This window comes from Phyllobates terribilis, unplaced genomic scaffold, assembly GCF_046119375.1.
Source record: "Phyllobates terribilis strain yellow unplaced genomic scaffold, ASM4611937v1 Scaffold_9__5_contigs__length_417890890, whole genome shotgun sequence".
Classification (NCBI taxonomy): domain Eukaryota; kingdom Metazoa; phylum Chordata; class Amphibia; order Anura; family Dendrobatidae; genus Phyllobates; species Phyllobates terribilis.
The window spans coordinates 61,753,288-61,769,801 of NW_027362769.1; positions in this window are offsets into that span (position 1 = coordinate 61,753,288).

Consider the following 16,514-nt stretch of genomic DNA (forward strand, 5'->3'; position numbering starts at 1 on the left):
GTGGTTCACGTAGTGAATCTTACAGTTCTAACTTGCCAACCGTGGTCTGTATGGAATTGTTCAATAAAGGGCCCAAAATTAAGATAACATAGATGGGAGAGGTCTCTATGAATAGGAATTCCTAAGTATTTGATACCCTGTGAGGGCCAGGCAAAGGGAAAGTTGGACTGGATGGAATCCTATATGGATTTAGGGAGGGAGACATCGAGGGCCTCAGACTTCGCTGCATTGATTTTAAAATTTTACCATGTAACAAAGTGATCTATTTCAGCCATAACAGCAGGGATGGATATATGTGATTGAGTGATATATACTAGGACATCATCAGCAAATAGAGAGCACTTGTACTCGGTGCCTCCCACCTCAATCCACCTTATATGGGGGTTATGGCGAATTGATGAGAGCAGGTGCTCCGTCACTAGGATGTATAAGAGAGGGGACAGAGGACATCCCTGCCTTGTCCCATTGGTGATTGTGAAAGGTGATGAAAATGTTCTGACGCACCCCCTGGGCCTTGGGACACCCGGAGCCGGACCCTTTTTGGTGGATGCTGGTGGTTGTAGTCTTCGTGGCGGCGATCCGGTTCCGTGGCTCAGGGCGGTCAAACCAGTGGCGGAACTATTTATGTGGTTTTGATGTTTAAATGTCCGACTACGCCACCCGTGGATTGCGGTCAGAGTGAACCGCCGCTACAGGGCAGACCGCTAAGGCTGGTGTTGTGGGTGCAGCAGAGCGTAGCATAACTCCCCACGGGAGGAGTATAGCCTCAGGGCAGTGTATGCGGAGGATGGGGGTGATGGTGCAGGGCAGCAGCAGTAACGACACGGAGTCAGTGATGCAGTTCAGGGCCTTTACTCACAGTTCTTATTATCCAGACCACGTCTGCAGGTAACGGCTGCCCACGTCGTACTGTGCTCACCAGGTGAGGGGCTCAGACAACTCCCAGATAACTTTGGAGCGCTTCACAGGACCCCCTTTGTGTGTCCTTTGTCTGGCCTTTCTTACCAACACTTCTGTCCGGCTGCCTCGGGCCTCCTCTTGGTAAACTTGGCGCCAGTTTCCCTGACCCTATGTGGTGCCTTCCTAGCGGGTGGAGCAAGGGGCTGCGCCACATAAAATGTCAGAGCCTCCGGTTTCTAGCTGAGGGTCGTTTCCTGCCTCCACTAGTTCGGGGACCGGTCTCCCCCTTTGGCCTGACCCCTCCACGCAGGTGGATTCGGGCGTGCGGTGGCGACTCGCCCGTCCGCACCCCTGGGATCCCTTCATTCCTCGTTCCTGGAGCCGTCTCCGCTCCTCTTCCTTCCTTCTCCCTCTTGCAGGTTGGGCCTCTGTTACTAGGCCTGCCTCCGGAGCAGAGCTCATGCAGAGCCCCTGCTCCCTGCCACTTCTGCTCAGACTTCTCTGCACTGAACTAAGATGGTGCCCACCTTTTATACTCCCTTCTCAATGCACCCAGGAACTGCTTCCTCCCTGCTCCTGCACTGCAGGGTTCCCCTTCCTCAGTGTTCCCTCCCCCCACTCCAGCCAGGGACAGGGACTGTCGTGCCCATCTCAGGGGCATATTGGTCGCCCTGCCCCACGGCAATGTGGTGTAATGCATGCAGGTGTCGGGTCCTGATCCACACTCCATCCTTATCTGAGAGTGAGATATCACACCTCTGGGTGAGGTGCAATACGTCTGTAGCAACCGAGCCCTCGGTGCTACAGTTCCATTTATCTTCAGCCTAGGTGACGTATTGTGATACAGGGCCGTGATTTTGGCTATAAAAGGGTCCCCTAGACCCCTACCCCAAGCTTTTTAAGAGAATCATATATGGCGTGCCAGGAGACTCTATGGAATGCTTTCTCAGCATCCAACGAGAGTATCTACTTACAAATTTTTAACTGCATATAGCCCAGGAAATACTTTGTGCCTAGTAGCAGGGTCTGCTAGTCAGCGGATTATCCCGGCTGTTAAGCAAGCTACACCACCTGTAGTTTGGACACTTTATTTTTTCAAAGGAAATGCTTCGGGACCATGGGATACTTAGTGAAGAGCATCAGGAGGCACCCCAAGGCATAGGGGCTGGGACTGGCACTAGGATGCCTTGCGGTGGACAGCCGAGCTCGATCCTTATAAAAGCTTTTTAACTGCAGCAGCTTTAGTGGACGCTACTGGAGCTGGAATTACGCGGCTGCTGGCATGAGACTTGCCCTCCAATAGATCCTTGTAAATGGATTTAAAGTGTATTCATTCAAATTAGAGGGACAATTTAAATTAAAAAGCTTAGAGCTGCCTCCACCACAGGGGGGCTCTCTCGACCCACCAGCGGACAGGCACCAGTATTGGGAGAGGGGGGCTGGCCGTCAGGGTTCACCGCGGCTCTGGCACAAACCCGGCGACACGGAGGTGGCACGGGCAGGAGCGGACTGGCCGTCTCGGCTTCTCACTTTTTGGATTTTAGAAGGGCATGACATGCCTATATCTGTGTCTCCCCCTCCTTTTACTCCTCCACCTCTTTTCTTTTCGCATGACTATATGTACTTGTCACTTTTCCATGTGTTAGTTGTGTCTTCTGAGCAGTTTGTCAGCTTTTGGACACCTTTGAAGGTGTTTTCTATGTGTTTCTATGTGTTTTTGTTTGCCTGCCATTGGTTTTAACGGTGTTCGAAGGTGTTCGACGAACAGTTCGACGAACAGTTCGGCGAACACACGGGTGTTCGACGAACCGAACCGAACTCGAACACTACGGGGGTGGCTCAACACTACTCCTAAACACTTTTTGCATAATAATTTGGAACACAGTGTACATGTGCTTTTCCACAAAACACCAGTGGTTCACGTAGTGAATCTTACAGTTCTAACTTGCCAACCGTGGTCTGTATGGAGTTGTTCAATAAAGGGCCCAAAATTAAGATAACATAGATGGGAGAGGTCTCTATGAATAGGAATTCCTAAGTATTTGATACCCTGTGAGGGCCAGGCAAAGGGAAAGTTGGACTGGATGGAATCCTATATGGATTTGGGGAGGGAGACATCGAGGGCCTCAGACTTCGCTGCATTGATTTTAAAATTTGACCATGTAACAAAGTGATCTATTTCAGCCATAACAGCATGGATGGATATATGTGATTGAGTGATATATACTAGGACATCATCAGCAAATAGAGAGCACTTGTACTCGGTGCCTCCCACCTCAATCCACCTAATATTGGGGTTATGGCGAATTGATGAGAGCAGGTGCTCTGTCACTAGGATGTATAAGAGAGGGGACAGAGAACATCCCTGCCTTGTCCCATTGGTGATTGTGAAAGGTGATGAAAATGTTCTGACGCGCCCCCTGGGCCTTGGGACACCCGGAGCCGGACCCTTTTTGGTGGATGCTGGTGGTTGTAGTCTCCGTGGCGGCGACCCGGTTCCGTGGCTCAGGGCGGTCAAACCAGTGGCGGAACTATTTATGTGGTTTTGATGTTTAAATGTCCGACTACGCCACCCGTGGATTGCGGTCAGAGTGAACCGCCGCTCCAGGGCAGACCGCTGAGGCTGGTGTTGTGGGTGCAGCAGAGCGTAGCATAACTCCCCACGGGAGGAGTATAGCCTCAGGGCAGTGTATGCGGAGGATGGGGGTGATGGTGCAGGGCAGCAGCAGTAACGACACGGAGTCAGTGATGCAGTCCAGGGCCTTTACTCACAGTTCTTATTATCCAGACCACGTCTGCAGGTAACGGCTGCCCACGTCGTACTGTGCTCACCAGGTGAGGGGCTCAGACAACTCCCAGATAACTTTGGAGCGCTTCACAGGACCCCCTTTGTGTGTCCTTTGTCTGGCTTTTCTTACCAACCCTTCTGTCCGGCTGCCTCGGGCCTCCTCTTGGTAAACTTGGCACCAGTTTCCCTGACCCTATGTGGTGCCTTCCTAGCGGGTGTAGCGAAGGGCTGCGCCACATAAAATGTCACAGCCTCCTGTTTCTAGCTGAGGGTCGTTTCCTGCCTCCACTAGTTTCAGGGACCGGTCTCCCCCTTTGGCCTGACCCCTCCACGCAGGTGGATTCGGGCGTGCGGTGGCGACTCGCCCGTCCGCACCCCTGGGATCCCTTCGTTCCTCGTTCCTGGAGCCTTCTCCGCTCCTCTTCCTTCCTTCTCCCTCTTCCAGGCCTGGGCCTCTGTTACTAGGCCCGCCTCCGGAGCAGAGCTCATGCAGAGCCCCTGCTCCCTGCCACTTCTGCTCAGACTTCTCTGCACTGAACTAAGATGGTGCCCACCTTTTATACTCCCTTCTCAATGCACCCAGGAACTGCTTCCTCCCTGCTCCTGCACTACAGGGTTCCCCTTCCTCAGTGTTCCCTCCCCCCACTCCAGCCAGGGACAGGGACTGTCGTGCCCATCTCAGGGGCATATTGGTCGCCCTGCCCCACGGCAATGTGGTGTAATGCATGCAGGTGTCGGGTCCTGATCCACACTACATCCTTACCTGAGAGTGAGATATCACACCTCTGGGTGAGGTGCAATACCTCTGTAGCAACCGAGCCCTCAGGGTGCTACAGTTCCATTTATCTTCAGCCTAGGTGACGTATTGCGATACAGGGCCGTGATTTTGGCTATAAAAGGGTCCCCTAGACCCCTACCCCAAGCTTTTTAAGAGAATCATATATGGCGTGCCAGGAGACTCTATGGAATGCTTTCTCAGCATCCAACGAGAGTATCTAATTACAAATTTTTAACTGCATCTAGCCCAGGAAATACTTTGTGCCTAGTAGCAGGGTCTGCTAGTCAGCGGATTATCCCGGCTGTTAAGCAAGCTACACCACCTGTAGTTTGGACACTTCATTTTTTCAAAGGAAATGCTTCGGGACCACGGGATACTCAGTGAAGAGCATCAGGAGGCACCCCAAGGCATAGGGGCTGGGACTGGCAGTAGGATGCCTTGCGGTGGACAGCCGAGCTCGATCCTTATTAAAGCTTTTTAACTGCAGCAGCTTTAGTGGACGTTACTGGAGCTGGAATTACGCGGCTGCTGGCATGAGACTTGCCCTCCAATAGATCCTTGTAAATGGATTTAAAGTGTATTCATTCAAATTAGAGAGACAATTTAAATTAAAAAGCTTAGAGCTGCCTCCACCACAGGGGGGCTCGCTCGACCCACCAGCGGACAGGCACCAGTATTGGGAGAGGGGGGCTGGCAGTCAGGGTTCACCGCGGCTCTGGCACAAACCCGGCGACGCGGAGGTGGCACGGGCAGGAGCGGACTGAACGTGTCGGCTTCTCACTTTTTGGATTTTAGAAGGGCATGACATGCCTATATCTGTGTCTCCCCCTCCTTTTACTCCTCCACCTCTTTTCTTTTCGCATGACTATATGTACTTGTCACTTTTCCATGTGTTAGTTGTGTCTTCTGAGCAGTTTGTCAGCTTTTGGACACCTTTGAAGGTGTTTTCTATGTGTTTCTATGTGTTTTTGTTTGCCTGCCATTGGTTTTAACGGTGTTCGAAGGTGTTCGACGAACAGTTCGACGAACAGTTCGGCGAACACACGGGTGTTCGACGAACCGAACCGAACTCGAACACTACGGGGGTGGCTCAACACTAGTCTTCACAAGGTTGGCACACACTGTTGCTGGTATGTTGGCCCATTCCTCCATGCAGATCTCCTCTAGAGCAGTGATGTTTTGGGGTTGTTGTTGGGTAACACGGACTTTCAACTCCCTCCAAAGATTTTCTATAGAGTTTAGATCTGGAGACTGGCTAGGCCACTCCAGGACCTTGAAATGCTTCTTACAAAGCCACTCCTTCATTGCCCTGGTGGTGTGCTTGGGATCATTGTCATGCTGAAAGACCTAGCCACGTTTCATATTCAAAGCCCTTGCTCATGGAAAGAGGTTTGCACTCAAAATCTCACGATACATGGCCCCATTCATTCTTTCACATACACGGATCAGTCGTCCTGGTCCCTTGGCAGAGAAACAGCCCCAAAGCATGATGTTGCCACCCCCATGCTTCACAGAAGGTATGGTGTTCTTTGGATGCAACTCAGCATTATTTCTCCTCCAAACACGACGAGTTGTGTTTCTACCAAACAGTTCTAGTTTTGTTTTATCTGACCATACGACATTCTCCCAATACTCTTCTGGATCATCCAAATTCTCTCTAGAAAACTTCAGATGGGCCCGGACCTGTAATGGCTTAAGCAGGGGGACACATTTGGCACTGCAGGATCTGAGTTACTGGCGGCGTAGTGTGTTACTGATGATAGCCTGTGTAACGTTGGTCCCAGCTCTCTGCAGGTCATTCACTAGGTCCCCCCATGTGGTTCTGAGATTTTTGCTCAACGTTCTTGAGATCATTTTGACCCCATGGGGTGAGATCTTGTGTGGAGCCCCAGATCAAGGGAGATTATCAGTGGTCTTGTATGTATTCCATTTTCTAATTATTGTTCCCACAGTTGATTTCTTCACACCAAGCTGCTTGCCTATTGCAAATTCAGTCTTCCCAGCCTGGTGCAGGGCTACAATTTTGTCTCTGGTGTCCTTTGACAGCTCTTTGGTCTTCACCATAGTGGAGTTTGGATTGTGACTGTTTGAGGTTGCAGATCGGTGTCTTTTATACTGATAACAAGTTCAAACAGGTGCCAGTACTACAGGTAAAGAGTGGAGGACAGGGAGCCTCTTACAGAAGAAGTTACAGGTCTGTGAGAGCCAGAAATCTTGCTTGTTTGTAATTGATCAAATACTTATTTTCCACCAAAATTTGAAAAAAATTTCTTTCCAAATCAGACAATGTGATTTTCAGGATTTGTTTTCTCATTTTGTCTCTCATAGTTGAGGTCTACCTATGATGTCAATTACAGGCCTCTCTCATATTTTTAAGTGGGAGAAGTTGCACAATTGGTGGCTGAATAAATACTTTTTTTCCCCACTGTATGTCTCTCATAACTATAAGACCAACACCGGTCAAAAAAATAACAATATTCATAACTGCTTTCCAGTGCCCTCCTGCCTGTCTATAATTCTTTTGAACATAGTAAGCTTTTTCTACACAGGTTCACCTCACAGCCTGTTGTACAGACTTCATGTCTGCTCTTCATTAGATAACCTTCTTTAATTACCTTCAGATGGAGTGTTAGAGTGCTAGCTCTTTTGTTTCATTTACAATTTATGATGAAGCCATGCTTCTATGCTCAAAATGAGGGTGACATTTCTCTTCTCAAGAGATGGTCTGAGAGATTGGTCATATTTTACAATTACATTTATGACATATTACTAAAATTAATATTATTTTATAATAATTATTATTATTAGTAGTAGTAGTAGTATTTCAAGTGAACCTGTAATCTAATTTTATAGTACAAACTGCGCATTATTAAAAAAATAACTTAAACCTGATGAGCTTAGTGTACTTACTTTGAAAATCTATGGCAAACTGGCTATACAATCCTCTTTGAAAGTTTTCAAGTCTTCTAAAGATATTAGTAATATAAGTCCAGCAATAAAATGCTCAGCATGGTGGCTCAGTGGTTAGCACTTCAGCCTTGCAGCTGAGGTCCTGGGTTCAAATCCCACCAAGGACAACATCTGCAAGGAGTTTGTATGTTCTCCCCTTGTTTGTGTGGGTTTTTTCCGGGTTCTCCAGTTTTCTCCCACACTCCAAAGACATACTGATAGGGAATTTAGAGTGTGAGCCCCAATGGGGACAGTGCTGATAATGTCTGTGAAGCGCTGTGGAATTAATGGCGTTATATACAGTACAGACCAAAAGTTTGGACACACCTTCTCATTTAAAGATTTTTCTGTATTTTCATAACTATGAAAATTGTACATTCACACTGAAGGCATCAAAACTATGAATTGACACGTGGAATTATATACTTAAGAAAAAAGTTTGAAACAACTCAAAATATGTCTTATATTCTAGGTTCTTCAAAGTAGCCACCTTTTGCTTTGATGACTACTTTGCACACTCTTGGCATTCTCTTGATGAGTTTCATGAGGTAGTCACCGGAAATGGTCTTCCAACAATCTTGACGGAGTTCCCAGAGATGCTTAGCACTTGTTGGCCCTTTTGCCTTCACTCTGCGGTCCAGCTCACCCCAAACCATCTCGATTGGGTTCAGGTCTGGTGACTGTGGAGGCCAGGTCATCTGGCGTAGCACCCCATCACTCTCCTTCTTGGTCAAATAGCCCTTACACAGCCTGGAGGTGGCTTTGGGGTCATTGTCCTGTTGAAACTAAACGCAAACCGGATGGAATAGCATGCCGCTGCAAGATGCTGTGGTAGCCATGCTGGTTCAGTATGCCTTCAATTTTGAATAAATCCCCAACAGTGTCACTAGCAAAGCACCTCCACACCATCACACCTCCTCCTCCATGCTTCACGGTGGGAACCAGGCATGTAGAGTCCATCCGTTCACATTTTCTGCGTCGCACAAAGACACGGTGGTTGCAACCAAAGATCTCAAATTTGAACTCATCAGACCAAAGCACAGATTTCCACTGGTCTAATGTCCATTCCTTGTGTTCTTTAGCCCAAACAAGTCTCTTCTGCTTGTTGCCTGTCCTTAGCAGTGGTTTCCTAGCAGATATTTTACCATGAAGGCCTGCTGCACAAAGTCTGCTCTTAACAGTTGTTGAAGAGATGTGTCTGCTGCTAAAACCCTGTGTGGCATTGACCTGGTCTCTAATCTGAGCTGCTGTTAACCTGCGATTTCTGAGGCTGGTGACTCGGATAGACTTATCCTCAGAAGCAGAGGTTACTCTTGGTCTTCCTTTCCTGGGGCGGTCCTCATGTGAGCCAGTTTCTTTGTAGCGCTTGATGGTTTTTGCAACTGCACTTGGGAATTTTTCGCACTGACTGACCTTGATTTCTTAAAGTAATGATGGCCACTCGTTTTTCTTTACTTAGCTGCTTTTTTCTTGCCATAATACAAATTCTAATAGTCTATTCAGTAGGACTATCAGCTGTGTATCCACCAGACTTCTGCACAACACAACTGATGGTCCCAACCCCATTTATAAGGCAAGAAATCCCACTTATTAAACCTGACGGGGCACACCTGTGAAGTGAAAACCATTTCCGGTGACTACCACTTGAAGCTCATCAAGAGAATGCCAAGAGTGTGCAAAGCAGTCATCAAAGCAAAAGGTGGCTACTTTGAAGAACCTAGAATATAAGACATATTTTCAGTTGTTTCACACTTTTTTGTTAAGTATATAATTCCACATGTGTTAATTTATAGTTTTGATGCCTTCAGTGTGAATGTACAATTTTCATATTCATGAAAATACAGAAAAATCTTTAAATGAGAAGGTGTGTCCAAACTTTTGGTCTGTACTGTAAGTAAATAAATACATTTTATTATTAGGATTATACAGCCATTATGTAGAGACTTGTAGAGGAACAGTACATCAATTACCACTATATATGCTTCAAAACGCTTGTATTTGGTAATTATTCATTGAAATCCAAATTTCACACTACATATAGACCATAAAAAGTGCAATAAAGCAATATTTTTGGTGTTATAGTCTTCTTTAGGCATGAGGTTGAGAAGAAAGGAGGCAGTCTGGGTCGTGATCCCATGGTCCGAGGTTGTGTTCTCCTTTAAAAGACCAGTGATGCGGTGGCACAACATGTAGAGTGTAGTATGATCTTCAGCTTTTTAAGGTCCAAGAGCATTTTTAATATCATATATAGTTTATATTGTGAATCTGATCACATATCCACTTTAAAAAACAGTAGAATGCAAGTAGGGAACCAAAGGGAACATATATTGCCTAGTCAGTGTACAACATTTTTTGGAGGCATCAGTTGTTTTTAATTAACAACTCTGGTCATTTCCAGCCGCTCATATAACCATGTTTGTCTAAGCAATGGAAATAATGTTTTTTCCTAATTAAAAAGTAAAATGCAGAGAGACAGAAAATGTTCACGTAAATAACAGTGAAAATTTGGATTTGGAAAAACAAATAATATAACAGTTTGGTTACTATCAACGACAATGGTCTGCCAATGATTTAAGACAAACTATCGTTAAAGCTTGTCCCTCTATACTTTGAGACATAAAGTATTTTATAGTACTTTTATAATATTTTTTTTTATATAGTAGTAGAATAACATTATTTTCCGGTCCAGGATTGCCATGGTCAAATCGTGATTTGGCAAGCATATTTGAGCAGTATGAAATAAGTCAATTTCTACCTTAAAACTAACAGGCCCTTTTGCTGCTGCTTTTCAGTTTGTGATTACCATGTACACATACCAGCAGTGCCTGTCAGCAATGGTATTGGTGAAGACATGCTAGTAATACAAACATTTTTTGAGGGTAAGCATTAAAGTGTTCCTTTTCCTTGGACTGAAAAGGAAACGCTACTTAGTGTTCTCCATTTGCCTCCCACTGCCTCTTCTGCTCAGATTGAGGTGCATTTGTTCCTGCGTCCAAGATGGCTGCCAAAGTGGCATTAAAAATGCAGTGTTATGTCTAATCCACCTTTCCTAATCCACAGCACAGGAAAGAAGTGGTTTAGACTTAATAATGTGTGGTTTAGACTACAGAGGCTATCCTCCTTCATATTCTGCTGCATGTAACAAGGATTTTGAGGGTCCCCAAAACCTACAAGGTGGGGTTGATCATGATAAGTTATTTCTCTATTTCATATTGCATCTGTAGGGGGTTGGCCCCTAGTCAGCCTACCAACTGAATTACACTGTTAATTTAAGAGACAATACTCCCCTCTGATTTATGTGTACATGGACTAGTCCTTTCCCCCCTGCAGCCTGCTGTGTGCTGGTTGGGGCGTGGGGCAGTTGGTGTCGGTTGAGCAACTGACGAGGGGTACTCGTGGATTCGGTGAGACTTTTGCCATGGTGAGCCTTCTGCTGCCGTGAGAAAGAGACAGGCAAGATATTAAGTCTGTCCTAATAAGAGAAAAGATAGTGCCCGTTTACCACATTATCAGTCTCCAGGACCGTGTTAGAAGGAGAAAGGCACATTGCATTTCCAGGGTAATTCTCCACGAGGACCTTTAATCTGATGGAGGAAATCTACTCTGTGGTACTAGTAATCCTTCAACATTGAAAGTGGGAACGAAACTTGCCCGAATCTGGAAGAGGATAGATCTATTAACCTGAAGGAAGATGTTAAACGCACGCCGCTAGGTTCAGATAGGGGCAAGACAGGTTACATGAATTCTTTTGAATCCTGGGGCAACCGTTAATCAGGGCGACCATAGACCATGTGCTGCAGCTTCTCTCAGGCACGCAGGGGTATTGACCCTTGACACGTAGGTTGTTTTACTTGCTGACCAGACACACTTGATAAGAGTCCTCATAAACGGTAGAACAGTAGCATTTAATAAGAACCCGCACAGCCAGTGCAAGTTAAGTCTTATGAGCAACAGGCTCCAGTGACAAACAGTACAGTTTCTTTAGTAACACAGCAGTTCACAGTCTTCCCAGTAGTACAGGACAGCAGAGTTCTAATGCAAAGGCACATTAGTGAACACAGCATTCTTTACAGCACAGTGAGATGGAGGAGGGGGGGATGGTTTGCTGAGGGAGGTTATCAGGGCCAGCTCCAGGTTTTTGTGGGCCCCGGGCGAAAGAGTCTCAGTGGCCCCTTTAACACATACCATGATTCATGATGCACAGATACCGCAGAAATATATATATAGTACAATGCTGAAGATTTCACTTCTTACATTACATGAGCAATATCTATTGTAAATTCTACAAAAGCTCAGAAACCGGCGAATCCTCACAGTGCACAGTGCAGACCGGACAGTATAGTCCTCCATACAGTATTATGGGCATCACATAGTCCTCCATACAGTATTATGGGCATCACATAGTCCTCCATACAGTATTATGGGCCTCACATATTGCTCCATACAGAATAATGGACCCCATATAACGCTCCATACAGGATACTGGCCCCCATATAACACTTCATAGAGGATACTGGCCCCCATATAATGCTCTCCATAGAGGATACTGGCCCCCTTATAACGCTCCATACAGGATACTGGCCCCCATATAACGCTCCATACAGAATACTGGCCCCCACATAATGCCCCATGCAGGCTGTGACCCCATATAATGCCCCATGCAGGATGTCACTTCCCCCTCATATAATGCCCCATACAGGATGTCATCCCCCCATATAATGCCCCATACAGGATGTCATCACCCCCCCATATAATGCCCCATGCAGGATGTCATCACCCCCCAATATAATGCCCCATGCAGGATGTCATCACCCCCCCATATAATGCCCCATGCAGGATGTCATCACCCCCCATATAATGCCCCATGCCTCCATACATATATAAAAAAAATCAAATACTCACCTCACTTCTCACCTGCTGCCGCTTCCCGCTCTCTGCTGCCTGTGACTGCTCAGGAGAGAGCGCGGTGTAAAGATGTCACCGCGCCCTCTGACCTGAGACGTCACAGTGCAGTAGCCGGAGCCGCTGCTGAGGCACAGGGAGAGGTAAGTATTGTGCCGCTGGCTGCTGGGGCCCTGAGCAAGCGGGGGGACGCCAGCGCTGGCACCGCACTGCTCATGGGTCCCATAGTGCGGCGGGGTTCCCGACGGTGAGTGGGCCCCCTCCCCCGCCTGCTCAGGACCTCGGCACTTCCCCAGGTGCGCCGAGTGCAGACAACGGCCCTGGGGATGATTCCTGTGACACAATTTCTTCCAGTCCTTATTTTTCAGCCTGACAGTACTCAGCACTATTAGTTCAGGAACTCTACCTGACCTGTGCTTAGCTTCACTCCTGACTTGAATCCTTTTCACTTGCAGGGGCACTTCTGTGAGATACAGAACACACACATCACCTTTCACTTCGGGCTCCAGCCAGACAGTAAACAACTTCCCCACAATCCCCCTGGAGCTCTGCTAAAACACTCCCCTTCTCCTGTGGCTGTGTTAACCCCTCTAGTTGCTGGATGCTTTTAAAGCACCTACACTACTTCTGCATGTCACACTCTGCAAAAGCACTACTTCTGCATGTCACAAAGAGCTCAACACAACAAACTCTGCTTCATCGCATCAGGACCAAGTAACAGTTATAAGACCTTCTTCTAAGACTACAAAACTGTGAGTGTGACACCGATGTCAAACTGTGTTAGGGTTTAGAGCAGGTTTCTCTAGTTAGGGCGCTGTAGCAGCACGGCAGAATTATCAGAAGCCAGATAGGAAATTAGCAGAGAGTAGTTGATAGAAATTGTTTTTACTATTTGTATTGTAATTTGCATTTCCATACCTGGAGCATGGCTTGTGTGATGCGCTCCAGCTATCTCTTCTTGTAACCGCTATTGTATTTATCATTACAACTGTTAGTCTTATTTTCCGGCATATAATCCTCTGTCTCTCAATAAAGCCGGTGTTTTGTTTCTGCCTCCTCGTCTACTGTACCGTATTTGAAAACTGCCCGGCGGTGTCATTCAGGCACCGCTACACATCCTTAGGAGTCTTTATTTTTTTCAAGATGTATATGAGGAGGATGACATCATTGATGAAAGAGTTATCCCTACTGACAAATCTTGTAGCCTCTTTGAAAAACTACATTAGGCGACTAGTGTTCCTTATTAGTTACAAATTGCACATTTCAAAGTAACCATTGCTCCAGTTTTCATGCTACATGATATGATCAGTCACCACTTTATGCTGCTTCTACAGGTACTCCAACATATGCGGCACCAAATTCCATTTACCATATGAGCATGAGTTACTATGCCCAAGTCTAATTCAACCAAAATGTTCCAATAATTGTCTCTCCTGACAATGATCAGCTGTAGTTGAAGGGGAGTCATCCAGTATGAAATTTGACATTTGATGCACAGCATAAATTCATCCGCTGTGTGGATTTTGTACCCAAATTCTCAAGCTGTGCTGTACACTGGCAGTCATTTACACTGCATTAACAAAACGAATGACGGTGATGGATGGATGCAACACTGTACCTTGTTGCTGTTGAGAATTGGATGTCTGTTGAGGAGGGTGCAGAGGAGGTATAGAAGGAGGCAGCTGGTGGTGGAAGCTGACATACCATATGTTTTGGACTACAAGACGCACCAGACCATAAGACTCACCTCAAATTTTGGGGTGGAAAACAGGAATAAAAATATTTTTTATAAGATGGGGGTCCATCTTATAGTACAAATAAGTATCTTACCTGGGAGTAGGTGGAGATTCGGTCACAGGAGGCATGGTCCTCAAGAAGCCGGTGGCAGCAGAAGTGGAGCAATGCTGCGGACCCTGGGTGGGAAAAGGGGGTGCCCCGGCAGAGGGGCAATGTGGTAGTGGTGGAGCGGGATTGCAGGAAACAGGGTCCCTCCCTTAGGAGTTCTTAACCAAGTTTGCACACACTGCAGCAGGGATTTGGGCCACTCCTCCATACAGATCTTCTGCAGATCTTTCAGGTTTTGGGGCTGTTGATGGGAAACATTGAGTTTCAGCTCCCTCCAAACATTTTCTATTGGTTTCAGGTCTGGAGACTGGCTAGGCCACTCCAGGACCTTGAATTGCTTCTCACGAAGCCACTCCTTAGTTGACCTGACTGTGTGTTTCGAGTCATTGTCACGCTGAAAGACCCAGCCACTTCCCATCTTCAATACTCTTACTGAGGGAAGGAGGTTGTTGGCCAAAATCTCGCAATCCATAACCCCATTCATCTCCCCTTCAATAGTCTTGCTGTCCCCTTTGCAGAAAAGCATACCTAAGTAGGATGCTTCCCCCACCATGCTTCATGGTTGGGATGGTGTTCTTGGGTTGTACTCATCCTTCTTCTTCCTCCAAACATGGCGAGTGGAGTTGATACCAAAAAGTTCTATTTTGATATCATATGACCACATGACCTTTTACTATGCCTCCTTTGGATCATCCAGATGGTCATTGGCAAACTACAAACGGATCTGGACATGTGCTGGCGTGAGCAGGGGGACCTTGTGTAACGGGTCTGGGAGGCGGAACCTCTGAGCTACTATACAAGGGGGCAGTCCTTGTAAGGGAGCGGGTGGCGACCAGGGAAGACGGGCAGGAGGTCACAGCAGGTGACCGGGACAGTCTCTGAGTGAACGGGCTGGAGGTCACAGCAAGTGACCGGGGCAGTCTCTGGATGAACGGGCTGATGGTCACGGCAAGTGACCGGGGCAGTCTCTGAATGAACGGGCAGATGGTCACGGCAAGTGACCGGGGCAGTCTCTGGATGAACGGGCAGATGGTCACGGCAAGTGACCGGGGCAGTCTCTAGGTAAAGGGTTGGTATGACCTGTGGCGGCTGATGATAGACGTGAGCTCCCAGGTGAGCAGGCGAGAGTCTCTGGATGAACGGGTGGTCACAGCATGTGACGGCGGAGCCTCCAGGAAGACCAACAGACAGGCGGCAGATGAGCGCTCCCAGGTGAGCGGGCAGAAGTCTCTGGACAGGCGGGTGGTCACAGAACGTGACGGCAGAGCCTCCAGGTAGGCTAGCAGACAGGCAGCAGATGAGCGCTCCCAGGTGAGCGAGCAGGAGTCACTGGACAGGCAGGTGGTCACAGCACGTGACGGCGGAGCCTCCAGGTAGACTAGCAGGCAGGTAGCAGGTGAGTGCTCCCAGGTGAGCGGGCAAGCTGGTCCATAGACAGACTGACAGGAGTTGGAAGGCAGACCGTCGGACCTCGGGCAAGCAGGCAGGTGGCTGATGTGCGCTCCCAGGTGAGCGGGCAGGCTGGTCCTTAGACAGACTGACAGGAGTAGTAAGGCAGACCGTCGGACCTCAGACTAGCAGGCAGGTAGCAGATAATCAGGCAGGAATCTGGCAGGTAACTGGCAGGTAACTGGCAACGGGACCTGAGGGCTGAAGCAGAGTAGTGAACAGTGCAACAACATTGCTCGGGCACCTCCATTTTGGAGGAGGTGCCTTATATATGGTGAAGTCCTCCGGCCATTGGCCGGGGACTCCTTTGGACGGCGCGCGCGGCCCCTTTAAGAGGGAGGGAGAGCACGCGCGCACCCTAAGCACAGTGGCCGGGAAGGAGCGCGCGCTGCCAGCAGAGCGGGAGGAGGACGCCGGGCACGGAGCAGGGAGGTGAGGGGATCAGCGTCCCTGCCTAGCAGAGGGCAGGGACGCTGGCGCTACAGTACCCCCCCCCTTAGGCCCCCCTTTTTTAGGCCAGACAGAAATTTAGCTAGGATAAGAGGGGCATGGATGTTCTCCCGGGGCTCGCACGTTCTCTCCTCAGGACCAAACCCCCTCCAATCTACTAGAAAAAAGGTCTTTCCTCTTACCCATTTGGTGGCAAGAATGTTCTCTACCTCAAACTCGTCCTCAGCAGAAACCGGAGCAGGAGGCGTACCTGTAGACTTGGAAAAAGAGTTAAGTACCACAGGTTTGAGGAGAGATACATGGAAGGAGTTAGGGATCCGTAAGTTGGCCGGGAGTTTTAATTTATAGGCCACCGGGTTGATCTGACTGATGACCTCCAGAGGACCGATGAACCGAGGCCCTAACTTGTAAGAAGGTATCTTGAGTCGGACATATTTAGACGAGAGCCAGACT